A 6,000-nucleotide genomic window follows, 5' to 3' on the forward strand; every position below is an offset into this window, starting at 1 on the left:
GCCGAAGAAGAGGAGAAGAAAGAGGGAGGACCAAGGAGGAATAAAAAAACGAACAAATAAAATAAATAGGGAGATTCAAAAGACAGCACGTTTCGTTTTGCAGCTCGTTTCGTTTGGTGAATGAGTCACCCCGCGAAACGGAACGTGAAACGAGACGGCATAGGCCGCAGACAAGATTTAGATGTATTCACGTTTCGTTTCGGAAGGAAGGAAGGGCGATAAATCTTCAAGTGAAATTATCACGTCTGTCCTCGATCAGAATGGGAAAAAAACCCTAGGAGGTGGTCCAGAATCGGGCATACTTTGATTATTTTCAGTCCAAATAAATCACACAGACTTTGTTTATACAAAATCACATACGAAGCCAGAATAAAAATTCGATGCGATGACCTACTTCTGCTTCGCCATTTGCTTTCTCACCATGAAGTTGGATAAATGTACCAGGGTCAGCACCCTTCAAAATATTTCAGTTCACAACAGTTGTCTACCTCCAATGAACACATTCTCAGCGCTGAAAGGGTTGATGAATCTAGCAATGCATAAAATGGCCAACAAATAAAACTGTTAGTGTGCAAAAATACTCACAAAAGTTGACGAAATATTGTTCGTTTTTTGGGGGTGGAAAACGTGACTGCGTTTTGACGTTCCACGTTCCGTTTCAGTTGACCTTCACCTTTCCAGCGAGAGACCCCCGCAATGATGACGTTTACCACAACTTCAAAACGAAACGTCGCGACGTTTCGTTTTTTAAATCTCCGTAATGTCACACCTTGTAACCAGGAAATAGAGCTACTAGGTGTGAATTATTAATCAGAAACATCGCCGCAGCTATACAGCGTACTCAGTGTATCGATTTATGCCCAGGGCAGTCCCCCGAGGAGACAACGTTGCAATAATACCGACGACGCCTGAAAGTCACAAAGCATTAGTTACTGGCTTGAGTGACAAGTATCTGTTTTCCTCTCCAATCACAACAAAATAAAAGAAAGGTGGGTTTATGGAACGTTTAATTACACACTAAACGAAAAAGACACGGTGGGAAAAGAAAAGTGAGTTCATGGAACGTTTAATTACACACTAAACGAAAATAACACGGGGGAAAAAGAAAGGTGGGTTTATCGATAATGGAACGTTTAATTACACACTAAACGAAAATAACACGGGGGAAAAAGAAAGGTGGGTTTATCGATAATGGAACGTTTAATTACACACTAAACGAAAATAACACGGGGGAAAAAGAAAGGTGGGTTTATCGATAATGGAACGTTTAATTACACACTAAACGAAAATAACACGGGGGAAAAAGAAAGGTGGGTTTATCGATAATGGAACGTTTAATTACACACTAAACGAAAATAACACGGGGGAAAAAGAAAGGTGGGTTTATCGATAATGGAACGTTTAATTACACACTAAACGAAAATAACACGGGGGAAAAAGAAAGGTGGGTTTATCGATAATGGAACGTTTAATTACACACTAAACGAAAATAACACGGGGGAAAAAGAAAGGTGGGTTTATCGATAATGGAACGTTTAATTACACACTAAACGAAAATAACACGGGGGAAAAAGAAAGGTGGGTTTATCGATAATGGAACGTTTAATTACACACTAAACGAAAATAACACGGGGGAAAAAGAAAGGTGGGTTTATCGATAATGGAACGTTTAATTACACACTAAACGAAACATTCACTGGATCATGGAATGTCTTGTTTCCACTGTACATCTCTCCATCAATGACTGCTACGTAGGGGAATGGCGACTGTACGTAAAAACAAGATGTTCGCTCTTCATGTGTGTGCAGTGTGTCTAGTAACCTGACCATGAGAGGAGGATTGCGGCCACATGCCGGGAAAGAAGAATCATCTGAGAAGCCGCCGAATATCTTATTTCTCTGGTCCAGTTTAGCTGACGTTCGACGGGACTTTCACGAAGCTAGCAGCGAGGTTACAGGAAAGTCCGTATAGTTGGACCCAGAAAGGTCACGTGGACAGAGGAATGTGGACTGGCTTTCGAGCAGATCAGGAAATTTCTCTCCTGAGGACCAGTCCTGACGCTGCCGGACCTCAGCAAACCGTTTGCAGTGAGGACAGATGCCAGTGGCACAGGCATCGGAGGAGTCTTGTTACAGGTGCATGACGGGATACAGCATCCAACAGCGTTTGCCAGCAGGAAACTACTCCCACGAGAGACACGCTACAGGACAATCGAAAGAGAGTGCTTAACCATCGTCTGGACACTGACCAAGTTCCAGCGATACCTTTGGGGGCAGGAATTTCACCTGGAGAAAATGGATACCGCCTCCGAGTCCTCACATAAAGTTGACCCGTGTTCATCCGGCCCGGATTCAAACCCGGGACACTGGGATCAGAAGTCCAGTGAGCCAACTTAGCTACCGGACCTAAAAGAAATGGTATGCGGTTTGTCAGCTTGCATCTCAAATGTGATTAACTCGTGTGCATCATCTAGCAAAGACTGTGCAGACGCTTTATAGAGACCAGTAGATCGGTTCTGTGATGAATGTCGCTGATTAAAGCCACACTCTTTCCTGTGAAAACTGACGGTTCGCCTCTGTGGTGAATGTCGCTGATTAAAGCCACACTCTTTCCTGTGAAAACTGTTCGCCTCTGTGGTGAATGTCGCTGATTAAAGCCACACTCTTTCCTGTGAAAACTCTTCGTCTCACTATCACAGACAGGGCCAGGTTTTTACATGGGAAAGACACGCCCATTCCCCTCCTCCTCCCCCCAACCCCCAACCCCCAACCACGACCCACCTCACCCCCCCCCCCCCCCCTTGGACATGATACCACAACTCAGCCTCCTGATTGCTTCCCATGAAGAGTGCGATTTTATTTCATGAGTTGCTTTGGTGGATTCTTTCTTTCTTTCTTTCTTTCTTTATTTGGTGTTTAACGTCGTTTTCAACCATTCAAGGTTATATCGCGACGGGGGAAGGGGGGAGATGGGATAGGGGAAAGGGGGGAGATGGGATAGAGCCACTTGTTAATTGTTTCTTGTTCACAAAAGCACTAATCAAAAAATTGCTCCAGGGGCTTGCAACGTAGTACAATATATGACCTTACTGGGAGAATGCAAGTTTCCAGTACAAAGGACTAAACATTTCTTACATACTGCTTGACTAAAATCTTTACAAACATTGACTATATTCTATACAAGAAACAATTAACAAGGGTAAAAGGAGAAACAGAACCTGTTAGTCGCCTCTTACGACATGCTGGTTAGCATCGGGTAAATTCTTTCTCGTCCCAACCAATATGGGACTCCCCCTAACCCGCGGGGGGTGCTGGTGGATTGACCCAGGTGTCGGTCAAGGGCTTAATAATTTGTTGACACTCTTGCTCTGGACACAAAGCAGCCCAGCTGTTCATTACTGACCAGTATGAATCAAAACACAAGAAAGGTACGTTGTTGGAACGTTTGTTAGGCCAAAAAAAAGGTCTGTTTACGGTAACATAGGCCAAAAAAATAGGGTCGGTAGGTTGGGATTTTTTTTTTTCCCAAAAAACCATATTTTTACGTTATTTTGCAAAAAACCCCAAAAGATTTTTTTTTTCTTTCCCCAAATGCCAAAAAAAAGTCTAGGGTCGCGCGAAAAAAATAGGGTCGGTCGGGTTACCGTAAACAGACCTTTTTTTTTTTTTTTGCCTTATTGACGAAACAATACGTTTATTTGTCCCAGCACTGCAATTTCTCCATGTGAGATATTCAAGTTAATTTGATTTGATTTGATTTGTTACATTCACAAATATATCGACCCAACGGTCTTTTGTTTGTTTGTTTGTTTGTTTGTTTGTTTGTTTGCTTAACGCCCAGCCAACGGTCTTTTAAGTGCACAGACAAACAATTAGTTACAAGAACTTGATAGAATGTTCGGCCGCTTGTTGGAAAAGTCACAAGCGAATGAATTATTATATGACGAAACAATACAGTACAGTCTCAAATTTATGACCCAACGGTCTTTAAGCGCACAGACAAACAATTAGTAACAAGAACTTGATAGAATGTTTGGCCGCTCGTTGGAAAAGTCACAAGCGAATGAATGATCATATGACGAAATGAATCAATTTCGTCATATAATCATTCATTAAAGGTTTAATAACCTACCAATTTTGTTTCTTGATTCAGTGTCATGTGTGCCAGCATATGTGGCTGGTCTGTAATATTTACTACCTGCATGAAGTATTTACTACCTGCATGACGTCGTTTTTGTCTTCAGCTACAGTACTGTTTACAAGCGTTATCACAATGTTATTTACAACGCCTGTCTTGCACGTGTGCATTATTCATGGTTTGAAGTGCCTATGACTACAGAACAGCTGTTTATTGTTGACTCGGGGTTTTCCTAAGGCCTGGCGCTCACCTTCAGCAGGACAGACGACGCACTGCAGATTATCCCAGCCCGCTACACGTTGTGTGAAAGTACTCGTCATAATCCCTATCGCAGCATCTATATATATATATATATATATATATATATATATACGACTAGTGTCTGTGTGTCTGTGTATCTGTGTGTCTGTGCGCGATGCACGGCCAAAGTTCTCGATGGATCTGCTTCAAATTTGGTGGGCTTATTCAGAGAGACCCCGGACACAACCTCATCGATGAGATATTTCAACACGTGCTCTCAGCGCGCAGCGCTGAACCGATTTTGGTTTTTCTCTGTTTTTCTCTGGATCCATTCCCAGTAACTCTTCCTTATCTTCTCCAGTGTTTTCAGCGTTTATCTCCCTTCTTTCGTGTGGCGTCAATCCATATTCCCGTTACTACGTTACTATTTTTAGAATGTCACGATTGCACCCGTAAGTTGTCCTTACTGTAAAAGTGAAAAGGTCGAATCAATTTATAGCCACGCGAAAAATACACTGTCATCTATCTCTATATATTTATACGGCTTCTCTGTGTGTTTGTGTGTGTGTGTGTGGGCACACCTGTGGATTGTAGAGTTCTGTTTGTGATGGGGTCTAGCGGCTTTTGTCTGTCTGTATGTTCTGGCATTTGAGAAGCCATAACAGATAATATAGGGCTAAGAAATAAGCTCTAAAATTTTCAATCCCGTTTGACAGGACTTCGCCTTCAAAGGTGATTGTGGTGAACCGCCACGCTGTCTGTCTCTGTCTCGCGATTCACCCCGGCGAAGCCGGGTATTCCTCTAGTCAATAATATGCATGCAGTGCGTCGTCTGTGCCGCTGAAACCGCGCAGGTATATTCTGCCCTTAAACGCGTTTCTATTTGATCCGCCCATCAATGGTTACGATTCAGAAGGGGTCTTCTTCGAGACGTTATATTTCTTGCGAGGTGTGTTCACAAAAAGCTGGAGACGCGTTTCATGTAATAGTTCCCTCGGTGTGTGTGTGTGTGTGTGTGTGTGTGTGTGTGTACCCCCGTTTCCACAGGTTTGGTTGCCTAAATCACCATCACACGTGGATGGCAACCTAAACTCTGGATGACAACCTAATTGTGTGGATGGTCGCTTCATTTAACACCGTTAAATTGACTTTTTTGACGGAAAGAATGTCATAACAATGTTCAAAATGACATTCTTTCCGTCCTCTATAGGCGACGAAATAGGTCAAATTTTGTGCATTTTTTAGTGCAAAATTCTTCGATGCCGGAGCGAGTACTGCACCCAGTGCTGTTGTAGTGCAAGTGCACTAGAGAGGCACTACACCCAGTGCCGCCTCTTAGGTAACCATCCACACTTTAGGTACGTGTGTGTGTGTGTGTGTGTGAAGGTGTGTGTGAAGGTGTGTAAAGGGGTATGTGTGTGTTGGTGTGTGTGTTTGTGTGTAAAGGTGTATCTATATAAATATACGACTTGTGTGTGTGTGTGTGTGTGTGTGTGTGTGTGTGTGTGTGTGTGTGTGTGTGTGTATGTGTGTGTGTGTGTGGATGTGTGTGTGTGTGTGTGTGTATGAGACACACAGCCCACCAGACAGAAAGACACACACACACACACACACACACACACA

Source organism: Littorina saxatilis, linkage group LG9 (genome assembly GCF_037325665.1).
Source record: "Littorina saxatilis isolate snail1 linkage group LG9, US_GU_Lsax_2.0, whole genome shotgun sequence".
Classification (NCBI taxonomy): Eukaryota; Metazoa; Mollusca; class Gastropoda; order Littorinimorpha; family Littorinidae; genus Littorina; species Littorina saxatilis.